Raw genomic sequence first — 19,357 nt, 5'->3', positions numbered from 1 at the left:
CTCAGCAAAGTAGCAACCAGCTTGCTGCTGGGAGAGCTGGCTAAGGGTATCTGCAACACAAGGAAATTAATCACATACTTTGCAGTAGACATTTTTAAAAGGATGATGATGTAAGACCATTTGAAATGTAGAGGCCCCTGCTCCCAGATTTTATTTTATGCATCTCTACCCAGTCTTCAAGGCTTCTGATTTTTCCTCTTAAACTTGTATCTTTTAGCCCCAAACTTCTCATGATTTGAATGGGATCATCACAGTTCGCTGAAATTTCCAATGAAGACTTTCCAACATGAAGTCACACACAAAATAAAACACAAGCCCAAAGGGGCTTAGCACACTCAGAAATCCTGTGTGGAAATGGGTGCTTTGTCTAGACAAATGGCATTCAAATAATACATGCAAAAGCTGCAAAAACATTTAGAAAAAGATAAACATCTCTGATCATTTCTCTCAAATAACCCCATGCAGAATAGTATCAGCCTGTAAACTAGGGCAAGTTTCTTTTGAATCATTTACCTCTACATCTACAAAAGCTAACTGTATCCGGACACACTTACCAGTAAAATAACCGACTTCCAAATTTCTAAAATTACTAAAGAGTCCTTTTGATCTTAACTTTACTTCTTGATAGGTGGGGTATCATAAAATGCCATGGCATAAGGATTTGTTTAAAATTTTACTATTAGCATTAAGAACATGTAGAAATTATGAATAAATAGTAAACATGGTTGATCATTAAGAACAAAAACCTTGAGACATTCAAACATGTGTGGTTTAGTAAAAACAATTAGTGCAGACAATAACGAGAAAACAGAAACGATCCTAAAGTCTTATGCAGCTCCGTTTGCTTTGCTAACTTCCAAAAACGGGCTCTGCAGACATATCCAAGTGTCCTTTGTCTAGTAGCCATCTCTACTAATATTGTCGGTGAGAATACACTGTAAACTGTAAAGCATAATAAAGATGTAATAATAAGTTTTATAATTATTTTCTGGCAAGATACTTTCAAATTATGAATTATGAGATTAATATTTAGTTTCTGTGTGAAAGGGAAGATGAATTATACATATATATTTGCAGTGATATGAGGCTAGATTTTCGGAACTGGGTTATTTTCAAATATTTTTTGATACTGATTTCTAACACAATTCCACAGTGATAAGATAACAGACTCTATATGATTTCAATATTTTAGACCATGAAAATTCGGCACCTTGTTGTTTATCCCTGGATATGTTCCAGTGTCTCCTAGCCTATGGGAACTTGAATAGAATTTGTATTCTACTACTGTGTGAATATTATATAAATCTTAATTATTTTGAATTGGTTCACAGTGTTTTTCAGTTCCACTTTGTTGTTATTGTTGTTTAATCATTCAATTGTGTCCAGTTCTTTGTGACCCCATGGAGTGTAGCCTGTCAGGCTCCTCTGTCCATTGGATTTCCTGGGTAAGAATACGGGAGTGGGTTGCTATTTCCTTCTCCAAGGGATCTTCCCAAATCATGGGTCAAACCTGAATTTCCTGCATGAGCAGGAGGATTCCTCACCACTGAGCCATCAGGGAAGTTTTTAGGTCTACTACATCCTTCTAATACTCTGTATATTCATTCTAGTAATTTTTGAGAGTGTGATGTTCAAATTCCAACTAAAATCTTAGTTTATCTAATAAAAATAATTTTAATATGTAGTAGAACTTTATATAACCTTTTTCTGTATTTTCCAAGTCTCTTGTAAATGTGTTACCATTCTTTCGTATTCTAAAAGAAAAAATATATAAGGCGTGATAAAGATGTCAAGTTTTATCATTTTATCATTTACTAGCAATATATTTTATAATTATTAATTTCCAGAGATTAATATTAGCTTTAATGTGAAAAGGAAGATGAATTATTGGTAGTGATATGACACTATGATTTTTGAGGATTCTTTGCAGCTTTAGTGCCTTATTCTGCAAGATATTCAAGTCTATGAGTATTAATAGCAATTAGCAAATACAACAACGACATAACATGTATTCTTAAAGTTTTATGTACATCATAAAATGCAACAAACAGAACCATATATTAAAGTTATCGAAATACCATAAGAACTGACAGAAGATCACAAGAACTCTGAAAACTTTCATGAGTACTATGGCAGGAGCAGTGAAGGAGGAAGGAGACTTTATTGTTAAAAATTGTATCAGCAATATGACCAAAATCAATTTACCATTTTCATAACCTACTGTGAAGCTTAAACCAAAAAATAGGGGAGGGGGAGGGAGGAAGAAAAGAATGAAAAGAAGAAATGCTTACAAAGGGGGTGGCGTGGGGCGCAAAGACACCAGCATTGTTGAAAGCGCACATTAGCAGGACTTGACAATAGTAAATGAAGCATCTCGGAAACTGCAGGGAACTAAGTGATTTTTCTCTTTCCCTTAGGGCAAGAGCAACTTTCGCAATATTGTTTCAGCTAACGACAGAGCCAGGCAGAATCTGAAGACTGGAACACCCACCTCTGTGTGCTACAACCTTCGAACTAAAGTCCTTGACAAGTTAGGCAGAAAATACTGCATGCCAATGCGGGTGCCCTAGAAGCATACACGATGACATGCAATCTATTACACAGCGCGTCTCAGAGCCAGCACAAGCTGGGGGTTAATAGCCAGTTGAAGGAAGAATCAAGGGCAGGCCAGTCTTGGCTAAGGCGCTTTGCAAGCTGTTGGCTTGACGTGGTCAAGCAGCTGGGCCTTCCGGTAAACCCTGAAAGCCCTTTTTCAGGACACCTTCCCTACCTACTTGGCAACATCACACCATTCCAAGTTGGCAAGCTTCTCTGGCACGCTGAGGTCTGGAGTGCACAGGACGGGAATAAGCACAAATGACACCCTCACCATCTTCTGGGCAACGTTCCCATCAGCTGGATGGAAGAGTATAAGGTAGAGACTTAAAAACGGAGCCATAACCCCTAAAGGAACAAGGCAATGGGAACAATGACCCCTAAAACATTTCTCTTTGTATATAGCGGCCTACAGTTAATAACATGAATCTTCCCCTCTCTTACTTCTTTTTGAATCTAATTTTTTTCCTCTACTAATCAACTCTGACACATTGCAAACTCTTCACTGTCCAAAATAATCAAAGCACTTGTGTTTGTGTTATAGATTTCCCTCTTTATATATAATAAGTTTTCAAACCTGGAGATATTTCAAAAATCTTACAAATTATCACCTTCCCTGCAATTCACTCATAATGAACATTTTCCCATATTTTGAGTGTGCTCTGTGTGTGTACATATACATATATACACCTATACTGCACATAAACATTAATACTTTTTGGCTGAATTACTTATAATTAAGTTACAGACATGATGCTACTTCACCCCTAAATCGTCCAACATCCTAATACCACAGAGTTTCTAGAGTGATTTTGTCATTTCAGCTGTTCTCTCTGACCAATGGGGTGTATGTCAAGTCCACCTTACAGAACATGAGGGTGGCGTGCACACTGTTTCAAGGTGTCAAACCAAAGTATCAGGGAATCTGTAGTCAGACCATGTTATGTGCTGCCAAGTTGAGGCGGTCCTCTCGCTGCAGGACTCCACAGAGTGCGAAGACAGGACATACTGGGCACAGCACATCCCTGACTTTATCAGACTTCAGAAGAGTACCTTTTCTTGAGCATCTTGTGTTGATGTATTTCTCAGGAGAAAAAAAAAAAAAATGGAGGAAGGATACAACCCACTGTGTAGGGCTTGATCAACAGCAAGCCCAAGGGCTAAAGTTTATGAACACAGAGGTAGACACCACTGTTGAAGAGCCTGCTGACAACTAAGCTCACCCCTCCACCCCGAGTCATCAATAAACTTACATATTTATTTTCTCAGGAACCAGAAGGGTGGGTCTGCTGAGTAATGATTTCACAGTGCACTCATTTCATTCAGATGCTCTTTTTTTTTTTCCTGGATAGATGTTATTGGAATTTTCCAGGCTAAAATACTGGAGTGGGTTGCCATTTCCTTCTCCAGGGCATCTTCCCGACCCAGGGATGGAATCCAGGTCCCCTGCATTGCAGGCAGACGCTTTACTGTCTGAGCCACCAGGGAAACCCTAGTTAATGTGCAGGGCCCTGTTAAAGTTTGAGTCACTGTGTCCATTCAAAGCATCCATAAGGCCTTCTTGTGCCAAGTCGCTCAGTCGTGTCCAACCCTTTGCGAACCCCTGTACTGTAGCCCACCAGGCTCCTCTGTCCATGAGATACTCCAGGCAAGAATACTGGAGTGGGTTGCCATTTCCTTCTCCAAAGGCTTTCTTAGCATTGTCATTTTATCATTATCTTTAGGTTTTCTCTCCCAGTTTGCTTAACATTATGCTTCCTCAAGTATTTTCTCTTATTCTCCTTTCTTGATTTCTTGCCCCCCCCCCCTAAAAAATGCCAAACACACATTAACAATATTCACCACCTATCCAGTAAAGTCCCTACTCAAAAAGAAGATATATTATTTGCTTTGGTGTTTTGAAAAAACAGCATAATATGCAGTTTTCAGTTTTCGTGTATTTTAGGTGATGGGCTTATGGCCTGAAGATGTTGTTTTTATAAGATAAATGAACGCTTAAGAAAACTCATTCCGATTCTGACAAAAACGTTTCATTGACCTCAGAAGTTTATGTCACTGGTTGTCATAGAGAAATCAAGAGTTTAATTGCCTGGATAATTTGTTTTCTAGGGGAGAAGAGAAGTGAGTTTTCACGTACTTTATACCTAGGTAAGATAATGTTCAGTATCTATCCACTATAAAGCTGCAGGAGCACACGTGACTTAAAGTTATTTTTATCACATATGAGCTAATTAAAACATCAAGCAGATCAAGCTGCTGGTGAGAACTTTCTGTGGGCATGAAAATGTGAACCAACCGGAACTCTCTCACACAGTAGCCACAAGGACCTATTGAGAAGCTGGCTAGGAACTACATTAGCATAGCCATACATGGGTAACATCTCCTAAAGCGGACAGCACGGAAGAAAGTACCTATCAGTGATGTCTTGTACCCTCTCGCCCTCCCTTGTTAGACACACAGATGACAACGCTAAGAAGATTCTTTGGTCACATTGAGAAGTGCAGTAGCCAGCTGTTAAGGGTACTGATATGAGGACAATGAAGGCTGGAGAGAGGAGGGCGGGAGTGGGAGGTCTGAGCTGGAGACTCAGAGGGAGACAGAGACAGGACCAGGCCTCTTGCCATCTCCTCCTCCACACACCCCCACTCCTGACACCCTCTTGGGTACTGCTCGCCTTCCGCCCGTCTCCATTGATATCACCACCTTGGAAATCTGACCCACATATTCAAGATGCAGTTGGAATGGCATTTCCCATGAAGTCTTCCCTTGATTTCTCCTGAAGTAAAAGATATTTCCCAAAATAATCAGGAGAAGTAAGAAAGACCATCCAGCTAAGTCTTGTCACTTTTACACCGTAGACTTGTCCAAACATCAGAAAACCAGCATCTAAGAAGAAGGAACGAAGCATCTTGCACAGACTTCATCCAGCTCTTGCCCAGCACCCAGCCCGGCAGCAGGATTTTCAGCTTCTGCTCTCCGGCCCCTTTGGACCCCAGTTTAGTTCCTGTTTTGTAAATACTGAGGATGTGATATTATCGCTGTCTGCACCACTTAGCTGCATTGATCAACTCTAACCTGCCATACTCCCTTAGTTTACCCCTTCCTTGAGTCACTTAGGGAATAACCCAGTCCTGTTTGGCTCCTACTACCCCACTGTGGAATAGATTCATGACCAGAGTTTCTGAACCCATGACCTTGATCCTATGATAAGGATCTGGGACACAGAGAACCTCCTGTCCCCAAATTTGCCAGAATTCTTGCTCTTGTATTTTTGGGTGGTGGTCCTTCTGCCTGTGCTCAACCAAATGTGCTGGAATATAACCCCTGGTGGCTCAGACAGTAAAGCATCTGCCGGCAACACAGGAAACCTGGGTTTGATCCCTACCTTGGGAAGATCCCCTGGAAAAGGGAATAGCTACCCACTACAGTATTCTTGCCTGGAGAATCCCACGGACAGGGGAGCCTGGCAGGCTACAGTTCATGGGATTGCAACACTTTCACTTTTTTTTCACATGACTTGTGTGAAAAGTCATGAAGGCCAGCAAGCTATCTTTGCACAAATCATTTCTCCTCATGCTGGCCTGATACTATCTATTAATTCTAGTTTGAACAATGCATATTGAACCAATTTAAGGCAGTTCCATATAAAGTCCATTCAATGTATATTCCTAGAATCATCTCTTCTGCATGAAATCTTCTGTGGATCATCAAAAACACGGAGGACATGTGCACTCCAGCCTAATGAAAACCGGAAAAAGAATGGTGCCCCACAGTCTCTGTGTACTTGTCCCGCCTTTTCTATTATTACAACTCCCCTGCTTCACTTTTCCAAATGACTTGGGCAGTTCCTTAAATTTAGTCAGCATTCAATAAATATTCATCAGATGTCTCATATTTTACATGATGTGAAAGTTGGAGCAGGTATGATGGCATCAGAGAAAAATTCATATTAAATACAATGTATGCTTGTCTGTGTGCTCAGGCATGTCTGCCTCTTTGCAACCCTTTGGACTGCAGCCCACCAGGCTCCTCTTTCCCTGGTATTCTCCAGGGAAGAATACCAGAGTGGGTTGCCATTCCCTTCTCCAGGGGATCTTTCCAAACCAGGGATCAAACCCATGTCTCCTGCATTGCAGACAGGTTCTTTACCTGCTTGAGCCATCAAGGAAGCCCCCAAAATCAAGTAGCCATGATTATCAAATATCTAGAATAACTTTCCACCAGCCAAACTTACCAGATTAGATTCAAACATCCTTCAAAATATTAGCATATTGGATTTTAAATAAATAATATTATCTTAACATCACAAATTATTAGTATGATAAATAAAAGTAAAACAAAATAGAATACTGAAAAAGTTTATATAGAATTTAGTATAATTAAATGTTAAGTGAAAAAAAAACTGCATTCTGAAAGTTTATAAGTAGAACAACTTTAAAGGAGGACAGTTATTACACGTAAACACTTTCACTTCCATCCTTATCCACTGGGTTACTACACCCCACTGAATGCAACCACATCATTCCACGCTTTTTTAACAAGCCATCTTCTTAGCTCCTGCACAGTAACCAAGGTGATGCTGTACTATAAACAACTTCCAATTATATAACCATCCACCCAGTGTGTGTACTTTGAAAACATGTTTAGCAGTCTCTAAGGAGGCTCTACCCTTAAAGTTATAACTTAATTCTCAATTTTTGTGCTAGGGTTTTTTAAATTAATATATCTGCCACATAATTTCATCTGGTGAAGCAAAATCTGCTGATTAAAGTGAATGTCTCTGCCTGGATTTTGCGGCTGTTGTTGTTGCTGCCAATTTATTTTTTCATTATTCATTTTAATAGTAATAACCAAACCTCTACTGCCAAGAGAAGAAATGTAGAGTGAAGCATACTTTAAGAAATAGTTTTAAATAAATAACCAGGATTTAAGCCAAGTGGCGTAAACCCAGATATGAACTTGGGCAGGAGAACAGGTAAGGTGGATCCTAGAAAAGTCTCAACTCTTCACTATGTTGAGCGAAGGTCAGAAACTCAAATTTAGATGGCAGTAACTGTTGACGCTGCCGTCTATGGGGTCGCACGGAGTCGGACACGACTGAAGCGGCTTGGCAGCAGCTGCTGACACTGCGGATGGCATGCACGGCTCCCCAGAAGATAATCTGTGTGCTCCAGGACGTGCCCATCTAGGGCAGGCCAAGCCTTGTGTTGTCACCCTTGGCAAATCAACTGACTCCCAGTGCTGTTTTCTTCTCTGCAAAATGGAGATGGTGATAGTACCTAACTCACTGGCTTTTGTAAGAACGTTTGAGAGAATAATACAGGTGAAGCACTCTGCCCAGTGTCTGATTCATGTTACCTATTTTCATTTGCTGCCAAGAAATATGGACCCTGAGTTATTCCCAGGTACTCATACCTGTGAGCACTTCATACCCTGGACTCCTCAGTGACCACTGTCCTGCTGTTATAAATGAATCACCATTTATATTCTTACACACCATGTCCATCTTAAACCTACAGCTGAATTTTTAGAAATTTCAGAGGTATAATTCTTTTGAAAACTGCATCAAAACCAACTAAGTCCTTTACAATGAAATATTTAATAATAGAATGGAATATGAACCATAAACCATAGTGGGAAGTCCTTAAATTGATTTAAAGCTTACTAGAGTTTCATTTCTTTTCATAAATCACTATTACTGTGCAAGCAATACAGGTGGATTGTACAAAAATTATTAGCAGGAGTGAGAATTGTAAACAATGATATGGATCTCGTCTAGTGGATAACATTCTCAAGCTGGTTAATGCACTTAAAAAAAAATTGAGGCATTTCCAAAAAATAAAAACAGTTTTCTAATGTGTAGTCTGTAAAAGCGTATTGAAGGAGATGCAAAGTGGATTGCAAAATTTCGTTTCAATGGCAGACCTGCTTACATTAGTGCTTATTCTTCATTGAAAGGTAAGCGTGATCATCACCACTTCAGAAATGAGGAAACACAAGCTCAAGAGAGGTAGAGAGCCACCCCCAAGACAGCCAAAAGGTAGTCAGATACTTGCATATGAGTTTTCCTGATTACAAAGCCTACACTTTGCTCTCAACTGTGTGACAATTACCTTGACTAGGGCGCCGATTATTGCTAAATACTGTAGAGGATTGATTCAATGGCTCTAAAAAGTGGCACTCGAACACAGGTTGGCAATTAAGGACCGTGGCCAGCAATCACCAACTGCTTCAGCATCCGTCTCACCACCACACTTCCCTCACGCAATCAGCAGCAGAAGTTTCATGGAAATTTCCATGAACGTTTCATGGCACTGGCATTCAGCAAGAATATGCAGATACAAATTATCAACCAAGAAAGGTAAAACTCATTTTTAAGAGGCAGCACGTATTCTAAAATTGTACTTTACAGTGAGAAATGGTAATCTATGGCATAACATTAGAATCAATAGAATTTCTTATTTATTTTTATAGAAGTGATGTCTTTCTTGATATTCTAAAAATGATTTTAACTCTCCTCATTTTCAGTGTTCTAAGTGTTAGTGAAACCTGTAAAGAAAATGAATGCCCAGAGAAATGACATCAATTAGAGAGTAACCAGCAAGGTGTGACTCTCCATACTCCCACATTTTCGATCTTATTTTATTCACAATAGCCATGTCAGTATTTTGGTATAAATACTTCATATAAGTAGAATACTTCCAATTTCACTACAACTGTTAAAAATCTTCTTACAAATTCCAATGTTTCACGTATCCTACTTTACCTTACCAAATGATGAGACAAAATATATGTTAATAAATCTGATCTTTCTCCATATTGATTTCAAAAGGTCTTCTGTGGTAATTGAAATTCATAAACTCTCTACTACTCCTTAAAATATGAGAAAAGTGAGTTTCTTCAGGGACACGGTGATTAGTCAGAAATGTCAGATGATGTCATCATGCTGAAGGAAAAATATAAAATGACTGTCTTCTCTTAATCAAGGCTGATAATACTGTGAACTACGTGTCAATGGCTCAGCAGGTAAAGAATCCACGTGCAAGAGACACAGGAGACACAGGTTCCATCCCTGGGTTGGGATGGTTCCCTGGGGGAGGGAATGGCAACCCTCTCCAGTATTCTTGCCTGGAGAGTTCCATGGACAGAGGAGCCTGGTGAGCTCTAATCCAAAAGGTCGCAAAGGGTCAGACACAACTCAGCAACTGTGCACATGCGCTAAGAGAGCACGGCTGAATCATTCTGGCCGGAACGCTCTTCCCAGCTACTCACCCACAGCAGCAGCACCTACTGCTTCACCTACAGCAGCAGCTTTCCACCCAAGGGGCGAATGTGTCACCCAGAGTCTCCAGGCTGGAGGCCAGAGGGCAGAAGGTAAGGACCTTTAATTAAAGTACTAGTTTTATCTTTGTAAAAAAAAATATTCATTTACAGTTTACATCTTTCTACAAAATATATTTCTAATATTCTCTATAGAGATATTTTGAATTACTAACCATTATAAAAAGCAACACTCCTAGAATATGGCCCTAAAAATAATCATAAAAAATTGCTATTCACAGCTGAAATTCTTTTTTTTTTTTTTAATGTTTATTTAGGTACTTGCGTTTTCTGCCCCCCTTTCTTTTATATTTATGGTGTTTGGCTTGTTTTAGGCTGTGCCATGCAGTATGTGGAATCTTAGTTCCCAGACCAGGGATTGAACCTGGACCCCCTGCATTGGGAGCACAGAGTCTTAACCTCTGGACCAACCAGGGAAGTCCTCATAGCTCAAATTCTTTATCACAGTCCCTCAGGATTTTTTCCTAGCTGAGTTATCCAAACTTAATTACACTGTCTTCTGCAATACTGAAACCAAAACACTTGTGATTTCCAGACCCTCAATCCGCAGGCCTCCTCATCTGCGTTTGCCCTGGGGTGCATTCACTTCGAAAGGAATCCCCAGTTACCTTTAAAGTCTGTGCCAAGTGTCCTTGAGAAGTCTTGCCTGGCCCTGCCCACAAGAGGCCATGTGAATGCGCCACCTTTACAGCTTCAGCACTTGATCCCTTGGGTGTGCTCATTTGTAATTGGGTGTGCAGGACGGAAGAGCCTGGCAGGCTACAGTCCATGGGGTCACACGGGTCGGACATGACTCAGCGACTAAACCACCACCACAACTAACTGCATACGTCTACTTGCTTGTGGAACCCAGTTTTCCAAGTGTGAGGTCCCTTATTTTCCCGTCTTTGCATCTTAGAGCTTGACAAGCCACGAGGGAGTCGATAGTGCTTAGCCTCAGTGATCGGTTCATGGGACGGACACAAAAGAAACATTAAATAGTGAAAATTACTTGCGGAAGGGCTTCCCTTGGTGGCTTAGTCGGTAAAGAATCTGCCTGAAAAGCAGGAGACCAGGGTTCGATCCCTGGGTTGGCAAGATCCCCTGAGTAGGGAATGGCAATCTGCTACAGTATTCTGGCCTAGGAAATCTCATGGGCAGAGAAGCCTGGCGGGCTAGAGTCCATGGGGTCACCAAGAGTCAGACAAGACTTAGCGACTAAACGACCACCATCACCATTTGCTGAAATCTTTCTATTTTCCTTAAATGTCTGGTTCTCAGGCTTTCTTATTCCCTTGATCTCGTCACTGATGGTTGACTTGCCCACATTAGTAGGTGCTTTTCCCTTTATATTCTAAATGTCTGAACTTCATGATCATTTCTTCCTTCTGCAGAAAAGCTCTCAAACCCTAATTACATCTGCATTCTGACAGCCACAAATTAGATAAGTATCTTGATTTATAATTAATTCTATTAGATATTAGAAAAACTTTTAGCCTTTTCATTCTATTATTATAAATGAAATTTACAAAGGGTCATAAATGCAGATAAAATCTTTTTAATACAACACCAGTTTCACTTACACTACTGTTAAACCAGCTTCTTATAGGATTCCCTGACACCCATATTTTCTACAATTTGTTTTCTCTGCCTTTTCAAATGCAGGTAAACAGGCAATCTCATCGTGGGCACTGGGTAATAACCACAAGACGGATGTGTGTGAGCACAGACTGTCATCTACTGTCCTTGTGAGTCTCCCTCTCTCCCCACCCCTCTTCTGCTCTGGACCTAAGCAATTTCCTAGCAGGTCATTCTCTCCAGAACTTATCAGTTCTGCAAAGTGCTTTCATATTAATTTTCCTAAAGTAAATCTTTGACCGGATCATTCTCCCTAAACATCTCCTCATTACCTTTTGGATGAGATTCAGACACCTTTGCTTAATAAATCTGGCCCCTCCATTCTTTGTGTGAGACTGACTAATTCTATCTTCACCTTCCCCTACTGCTCATTTCTGAAAGCTAAACCAGGGCCTCACAAGACGCACCTTTTCCTCCCTTTATCAGAATAGTTATCTGAAACTTGGAAACTAGGCAAAAAATGTGGACAGCTGGTCCTTTGGATATCACGGAGGCAAAACCCACACAGTTCATGGAATTCTCCAGGCAAGAATACTGGAGTGGGTAGCCTTTCTCTTCTCCAGAGGATCTTCCCAACCCAGGGATCAAACCCAAGTCTTCCACATTACAGGCGGATTCTTTACCAGCTGATCCACCAGGGAAGAACTTTTACCTGTACACCTTATATATTTTTGGCGAGAGAGAAGATTATGAATGTCCTAACAGGGACCATCTCTCACATGTACTCAATAAACACTCACATCTATTTCTTCCCCTTTGCTGCTAACAACATCTAAAAATGCATCATTTCTCCCTATTTCTAGAGGCCCTAATTCTCCTCTTCAGCCTATTGGGGTCCTGATGTACCACCACCATCTCCAGGAAGTCTTACTGATTCCATCTGTCAAATGTAAACCTTCTGCCCCTGCATCCCCATTAAATTTACATTTTTCACTAGATGCTTAAATCACTTTATAACCTACCATAAATCATAGATATTTTTATCAAACTTATTACACTTTAGATTTTTGAAAATAGAGAATACATCTCACTGTATCGTCATATTGTCAATGAACAAAAAAATTGCACGGATATGAAGGAAGTCAAGTAACTAGATTTGAAACTAACACCGTGGTAGGATAAAGTTTTCTAGCTTGCAGAAGAAAACATCACAATACACTGACCCTGAAATAATTTAATCTCTGTGACGATACAGGAGAAAAGTTCTTCCCGACCCACTACAATGACATGCATATTGACAATTGTTTTTATGGTGCCAGGATTTTAAAATGAAATGTTTCTTAGCTTCTGTTACTTGGTGATGCTGAAGGAAATATAAATTGATTATAAATCTTCATTTCAGGGCAGGATGTAGGAAAGGCTACATTACAGCAGCCATGTTTGTGTCAGCATAAGGAAAACAGAGTCTTATTTTAAGAGTAGTAAGACTATTGAAAGAATTTGTACATAATCTGCACATAATTTGCAAATAATCTGCACATAATTTGTACAGATTTTAGGATGGTAATGTTGATGGTCGTTAATGAATACATGATTGAGGCTGGAAAAAAACCAAAATACTGAGGACCATGAACTAGTCCTTCTGGATTCGAAATGGAAAGAATGGCCTCTTCCCAGAGGCTGTAGTCACTGTTTGCAGGGCTCAATGTGCTTGCCTGAAAGGTCTGCCCATTTGCCAACTAGACTTTGCAATCCGAAGAATCTCAATTCAGAACAGTCCCGTTTACACCCAGTTTCTCTGGCTTTCCAGGTGATGGCCCATGGTGTGATCACCTGCCCAGACCACCTGGTGCTTTGGAAGCCATTTAGCTGCGATTTTGTAAACAGTCTCCCTGAAGCTCCGGAGTCACCCTTTAACTTTGAAGACTCGCTGTCAAGCAGCCAGAAAAGCTTGATGAATATCCTCACTTACACATCGAGCTAGACTTTACTGCCTGATGAAAGCGGGGTGATTGCTATAAGAGGCAGCAAGTCTTCCTTACAAATAAAACTCCTCTGTTGGTTATGTATTTCAGCTTTAGGAAGATCGCTCTGGAGGATGAAATAAGAGCTTTGGAAAAAATTAATGCTTCGGTGATCAACAAAACCTATTAGGTTAAATCTAAATTGCAGTAATTATCATGACCTAGGAATTATACTTGGAGAAGACTGTAATGGATAGAAGATAGAAAGCTAGATAAATAGATAGATAGCAAAATAGATATATTTCCTTTTAGCTGCTAAAAGGAGAAAGGCCAAGAATGTGGCAGGAAGAAAATAAAAAATAGAATATCAGAAAGATTTCCACATGCAAAAATGGTAACAGAGAGGAAGCTATAAAGCAAAAGGAAGAAAATTATCTAGAAGAAAAAGCACATACAGTAACAGCCAGAGAGATATGGAAAAGAAAAACAAACACTACGAGAGAAAACGTGGGTTCACAGAATACCATTCTCATCTGGAACCTCTTGGATACTGCTCTGTAACAGCCACGTCATGTGTTCAAACTGTGCTTAGTCACTTCAGTCGTGCCCAACTCTTTGTGAGCCCATGGACTCTAGCCCGCCAGGCTCCTCTGTCCATGGGATTCTCCATGCAAGTATATTGGAGTGGGTTGCCATGCCCTCCTCCAGGGGATCTTCCCAACCCAGGGACTGAACCCAGGTCTCCTGCATCACAGGCGGATTCTTTACCATCTGAGTCACCAGGGAAGCCCCATATGGTCAGGAGTGTAATACAAATGGGGCTATCCCCTCTTGACACGCCCTCCACATGCGGCATAAACCACTCCCCACGGCCACAACTAGCTCCCCGTCCAGCTCTTCTCTTACATCCATGGCTGCCTCTCCCTCTCCCTAAGTCTTTGCATGGGGGAAGTGAGGGGCTGCAGAAAAGCAGACACTCACATAGCCACATATTCTCCTTTCCTCCCCTTACCTTACATGCGGTATAGTGAGAGAAGTACTCAAATATCCATGGAAAAGAATAATCACCTTTGGCTCAAGAAAAAGTACAATCACAGTATGAAAATGTGGACAAAGGAAGGAGACAGAGCAAGTTGGAATGAAATTCCAGCACAGCGTCTTGGCAGAAGACACAGGTGGTTTAGGGTAACAACAGAAATGCAAACACCATCCACACACAACCTGAACCCAGCACCCACCAGGGGGTGACCCACCACATCCACAGCCACCTGGACAAAGACTCGCAGCCCATAAACGTCAGAGAATCCTTGCGCAGCCCTTCCCAGAGGACAGTGGGACCATGACTGCAGGCCCTACCAGAACACAGAGCAGCTCCCAGACCCTGCTGCTGTAGCCGACCCACTGGAGGAGCCTGTTCCAGTGGGGCGTGAAGCTAGGTAGTGCGTGGGGCCTCCACGGGGAACACCAGGCCAGAGTAACTCAAGCTCTCCAAGCAGGGGATGTGGGCTCCTGAGTAGGGCGTCTTGTCCTCCTGTTGAAAGGGGCCACAGATCCCGGAGTCACCCACATCAGGAGACTATTGGGACTTGCTTCTCTGTTCTGGGGTGCAGGGCAGGATGCGGGGGAAGGGGCGTTGGAGCGTGTGATGGTCTAGAGCCCCGAGAGGACTGCAGCGGCTAAAAGGACGAGCCTGTTCTGGAGCACCTGCTTGCATGTTCACGTATCTGGGGTCAGGGCATGGAAAATAACTAGTTTTAGTTGGTTGTTATTTTTGAAGTTCATTGGGTAATGCAGATGCGCAACAAGCTATGGAAGCCATTCACAGGAACATTCACGAGACTCGGATGTCAGCTGAGTGGACAGAAAACAGTCATTCCAGGAAGAGAAAGTGCCCTTCCGCATGGGGTCCCACTGAGATGCTGCTGAGACGCTGAGGACACGGGCACGGTGGGGGGCCCGGTGCAGCAGGTGGGCAGGCGAGGCTCAGAGGCCTCCGAGTTTGCTCGTCCCAGGGAGTGAGTTAGAGAAAGGTCATCCTCTTATCTCCCGTCTGCCCCCCTGCTGCCAGCACATATGCCTCTCCACTCGGACAACTCTTCTTTAAAAATCGGTCAGACTCAGCTTATCTTTATAGAAAATTGTCCATAAAGCCTACTAAAACCTAGGAGATTCAGAAATCTGTAAAGTGCGTCTTCATCTAAACTGTATACAAAACGACCACACTGTTTAGTAAAAATAATCCACATTGACAAAGCATCCACTCTGTAGCTCTTCAGGTTCCTCCACCCTTCATTACTGGTTTTATTCTCTTTCTAAATTGCAGTGCACATTGCAAAACCCGGCCAAATGGATCTTTGCGTAGATAGGTGTCTCGGCTTCTGCCAGTGATGAACAAGAGAAAGCAATCCTAGGTACACAATATGCTTTGAAGTTTCAAAATAAAGATGAAAACACACGTGCATCATTCAACTGTCCTCCGTTTCATGGAGGGAAAAAGCACACGTTACGGAGATAATGTCTTTTTTACTCCATTTCATAAAGGAAGAGCCACAATTAAACTGCTTTTATTTGGGTTGTTAGTGTTTCCCTGCTTTGATTCTTTGTTCAGGAAGTAATCACATTTTAGAGATAAAATGATGTTGGGGGTGTGCCATGAAAACGACAATAAATGTCACTGACCTGCAAGAAATACACACTGTTGTGGTCACTGTTTCATACCTGGCTCTTCATTGCATGAACCTTAATTATCAACCTCTACTCTGAGCTGTATGACTCTGACATCCTGGCTCGTAACGACACTATGAAAGCACACTATTCGTATGTCCTTTAGCTTACAGTGTCTAATAGTTTTATGGCATCTTCCATTAATATCACGTACCATTTACTGAGGATCTACTATTGTGCCTGCCTGATGTTAGACTCCACTGAAGATTCCTGAAAAGTTTATGTATCTATCTCTTGAGCTTTACAGGTAGAAACCTCTGAGTTGCAGAAATGTCACCTTTCCAGAGTTGTGTAGCTTTCTAAATGTCACTTGTAGGATTTAAACCCAGCTCACTGTGACTTGAGTGCCCTTGCTCTTTTGGGTATAGAATGATTCAGCCTTTGAAGCTAATTTGACACTTGAAAGGTAGCTTCTCTAAGAAACAGAATCAAAGGTTAAAACCTGTAAATGGGGCAGGGAGAGGTTACATTTAACGTCATATTGGATTTAGGAATAACTGGATTCAAATACCAAGTGGGCAATTAACAGTTTATGATTTAAGACAAGACTTGAAAATTTTCTGAGCCTCAGTATCTCTGTTTATAAAATGGGGATAACAACATATGAATCATTTGTATCATTTTTTTTTTAGATTCCATGTACAAGTGATGTTGTATGATATATGTCCTTCTCTGACATCACTTAGTATAATAATCTTAAAGTCCATCTATGTTGCTGCAAATGGCATTAAAAATTATCTAAAAAATGATACATATGAACTCATTTACAAAAAAGAAACCGATTCACAGACTTTAAAAACAAACTAATGGTTATCAAAGGGGAAAGGTGTGGGAAGAGATACATTAGAAGTTTGGGATTAGCATATATATCATTGTTCGGTTGCTAAGTGGTTTCCAGCACTTTGTGGACCCATGAATTGCAGCATGCCAAGATTCCCTGTCCTTCACTATCTCCCAGAGTTTGCTAGAACTCAAGTCCATTGAGTCCATGATGACATCCAACCATCTCATCCTCTGTCGTCCCCTTCTCCTGCCTTCAATCCTTCCCAGCATCAGGGCCTTTCCCAATGAGTCAGCTCTTCACAGCAGATACCCAAAGTATTGGAGTTTCAGCTTCAGCATCAGTCCTTCCAGTGAATACTCAGGACTGATTTCCTTTAGGATTGACTGGTTGGATCTTCTTGCTGTCCAAGGAACTCTCAAGAGCCTTCTCCATCAGCACAATTCGAAAGTATCAATTCTTCAGCGCTCAACAGCCTTCTCTCACATGCATACATGATTACTGGAAAAACCACAGCTTTGACTATATGGACCTTTGTTAGCAAAGCGATATCTCTGCTTTTCAATATGCTGTCTAGGTTTGTTATAGTTTTTGTTTCAAGGAGCATAATTTATGGTAATCAACTGTACAGGACCTACTGTATGGCACAGGGAACTCTATTCTTTATTCTGTAAAACCTATATGGGAAAAGAATCTGAAAAAGTATATGTATATGTATATGCATGACATCACTTTGCTGTACACCTGAAACTAACACAATATTGTAAATTAACTGTACTCTAATGTAAAATAGAAATTAAAAAATAATCACAGCAAAAAAAAAGGACCAATATATGCCTCAAATGATGGCTGAAGACAGTAGTCAATGCCTGGAATATATTTCTAAATCTCCTGATTGAGAATGGTCAGGGATGAGCCCAGCTGGGCCAGAATGCATGGAGAGGGAAAAAAGAAAAAAAAAAATCTCTGCATAAACACAAACGAGTCAGGAAATCAACTGAAGGTAAAAAGTCAAGATTCAAATACAAGGAAACCTGCAAGAGAGAGCAGAGTCCTTGTAGTCCCAGAAGGGCCACTTGTAGCAAGGCTGGGGAAGAGCAGACAGTCCTTAGGGAAGAGGAATTCAAAAGGGAAACTCACCAGGCAAACTTCAAAATTCAGATTCGCCAGAGACCTCAGTCTGTTCCAAGACATGGACCTCAGTAGGTACTCGCCATGAAAGGATCAGTTCAGTTCAGTTCAGTTGCTCAGTCATGTCCGACTCTTTGCGAAAACATACTATTGAAACATACTATTTCTCTAGGATATTTGGCTAAAAATAAAATTGTTGGAATATATGCTAAGTGTATGTTTACTTTATGCTCACCATCTAGTTCAGTTCAGTTCAGTCGCTCAGTCGTGTCCGACTCTTTGCGACCCCATGAATCGCAGCACGCCAGGCCTCCCTGTCCATCACCAACTCCCGGAGTTCACTCAGACTCATGTCCATCAAATGGGTGATACCATCCCACCATCTCATCCTCTGTCATCCCCTGTTCCTCCTGCTCTCAATCTTTCCCAGCATCAGGGTCTTTTCTAAAGAGTCAGCTCTTCACATCAGCTGACCAAAGTACTGGAGTTTCAGCTTCAACATCAGTCCTTCCAATGAACACCCAGGACTGATCTCCTTTAGGATGACTGGTTGGATCTCCTTGCAGGATAAGAAACAGGCAAATACTGTCCCTGGTAAAAGCCCAATGGCTTACTTCACCCTTATCTTGAATAAGGGATACTTTTTGAATATATTTATAGATAGCATCTAATTCTAAATGATCCTGAGTTCTTTTGGTTAACTGTCTCATTCTCTTGTAATGTTTGTTTCCAAGGACTTAACTGAGTAATTAAGGAAGAGAATGGTAACCTAACCAATCGGAAAAATCTCTCCTCCTTATGTCAGTACATGATGGTGTGAAAGATTTGTTCCTGTTGGCCTACTTTATTTTAAAAGAATCTGAGGTATAAATAATGCATAATCTCAAGATGTTTATTTATGAAGTGAGTAAGGAATACTTTATTTTATTCTTCCTCCTCTCCAGTGCCCAGATGAGTATCTTGCATTTCCTCTTAGTTGAGGATATTGGCAGCAAAATGAAACAGACCCGCTTCAGCTGGACTGTTTATCATTTTGCATCTGAGCATTTCTTTGACAGTAACTTGGCTGATGAAGGAAATCTGTTGAAGTACAACAGACGATAAGCCCTTCCTGAAGCCTCACTTTCTGACTTGACAGCTATCTTAAGCAAAAGCCGTCAAACTTTTCAAGGAGGTGCACCTGACTCGGTAGTTCTGAATGTACTCAAATGTGAAGAGGCAGTGAGGACCTGCGCCTGGACCATGGCACAAGGTGCCATCTGTG

The 19,357-nt window shown here is 41.2% G+C and overlaps 1 protein-coding gene across 8 annotated transcripts in view; it reads right to left on the bottom strand.

Moving 5' to 3' along the window:
* The window catches only part of PRKN (parkin RBR E3 ubiquitin protein ligase), a 1,206,600-nt gene that overhangs the window by 777,865 nt on the left and 409,378 nt on the right, over positions 1-19,357 (bottom strand). The window lies entirely within an intron of this gene.

Source organism: Bubalus bubalis, chromosome 10 (genome assembly GCF_019923935.1).
Source record: "Bubalus bubalis isolate 160015118507 breed Murrah chromosome 10, NDDB_SH_1, whole genome shotgun sequence".
Classification (NCBI taxonomy): domain Eukaryota; kingdom Metazoa; phylum Chordata; class Mammalia; order Artiodactyla; family Bovidae; genus Bubalus; species Bubalus bubalis.
The sequence above is the reverse complement of the archived record's forward strand: the minus strand, read 5'-3'. Positions and strand labels throughout refer to the sequence as shown.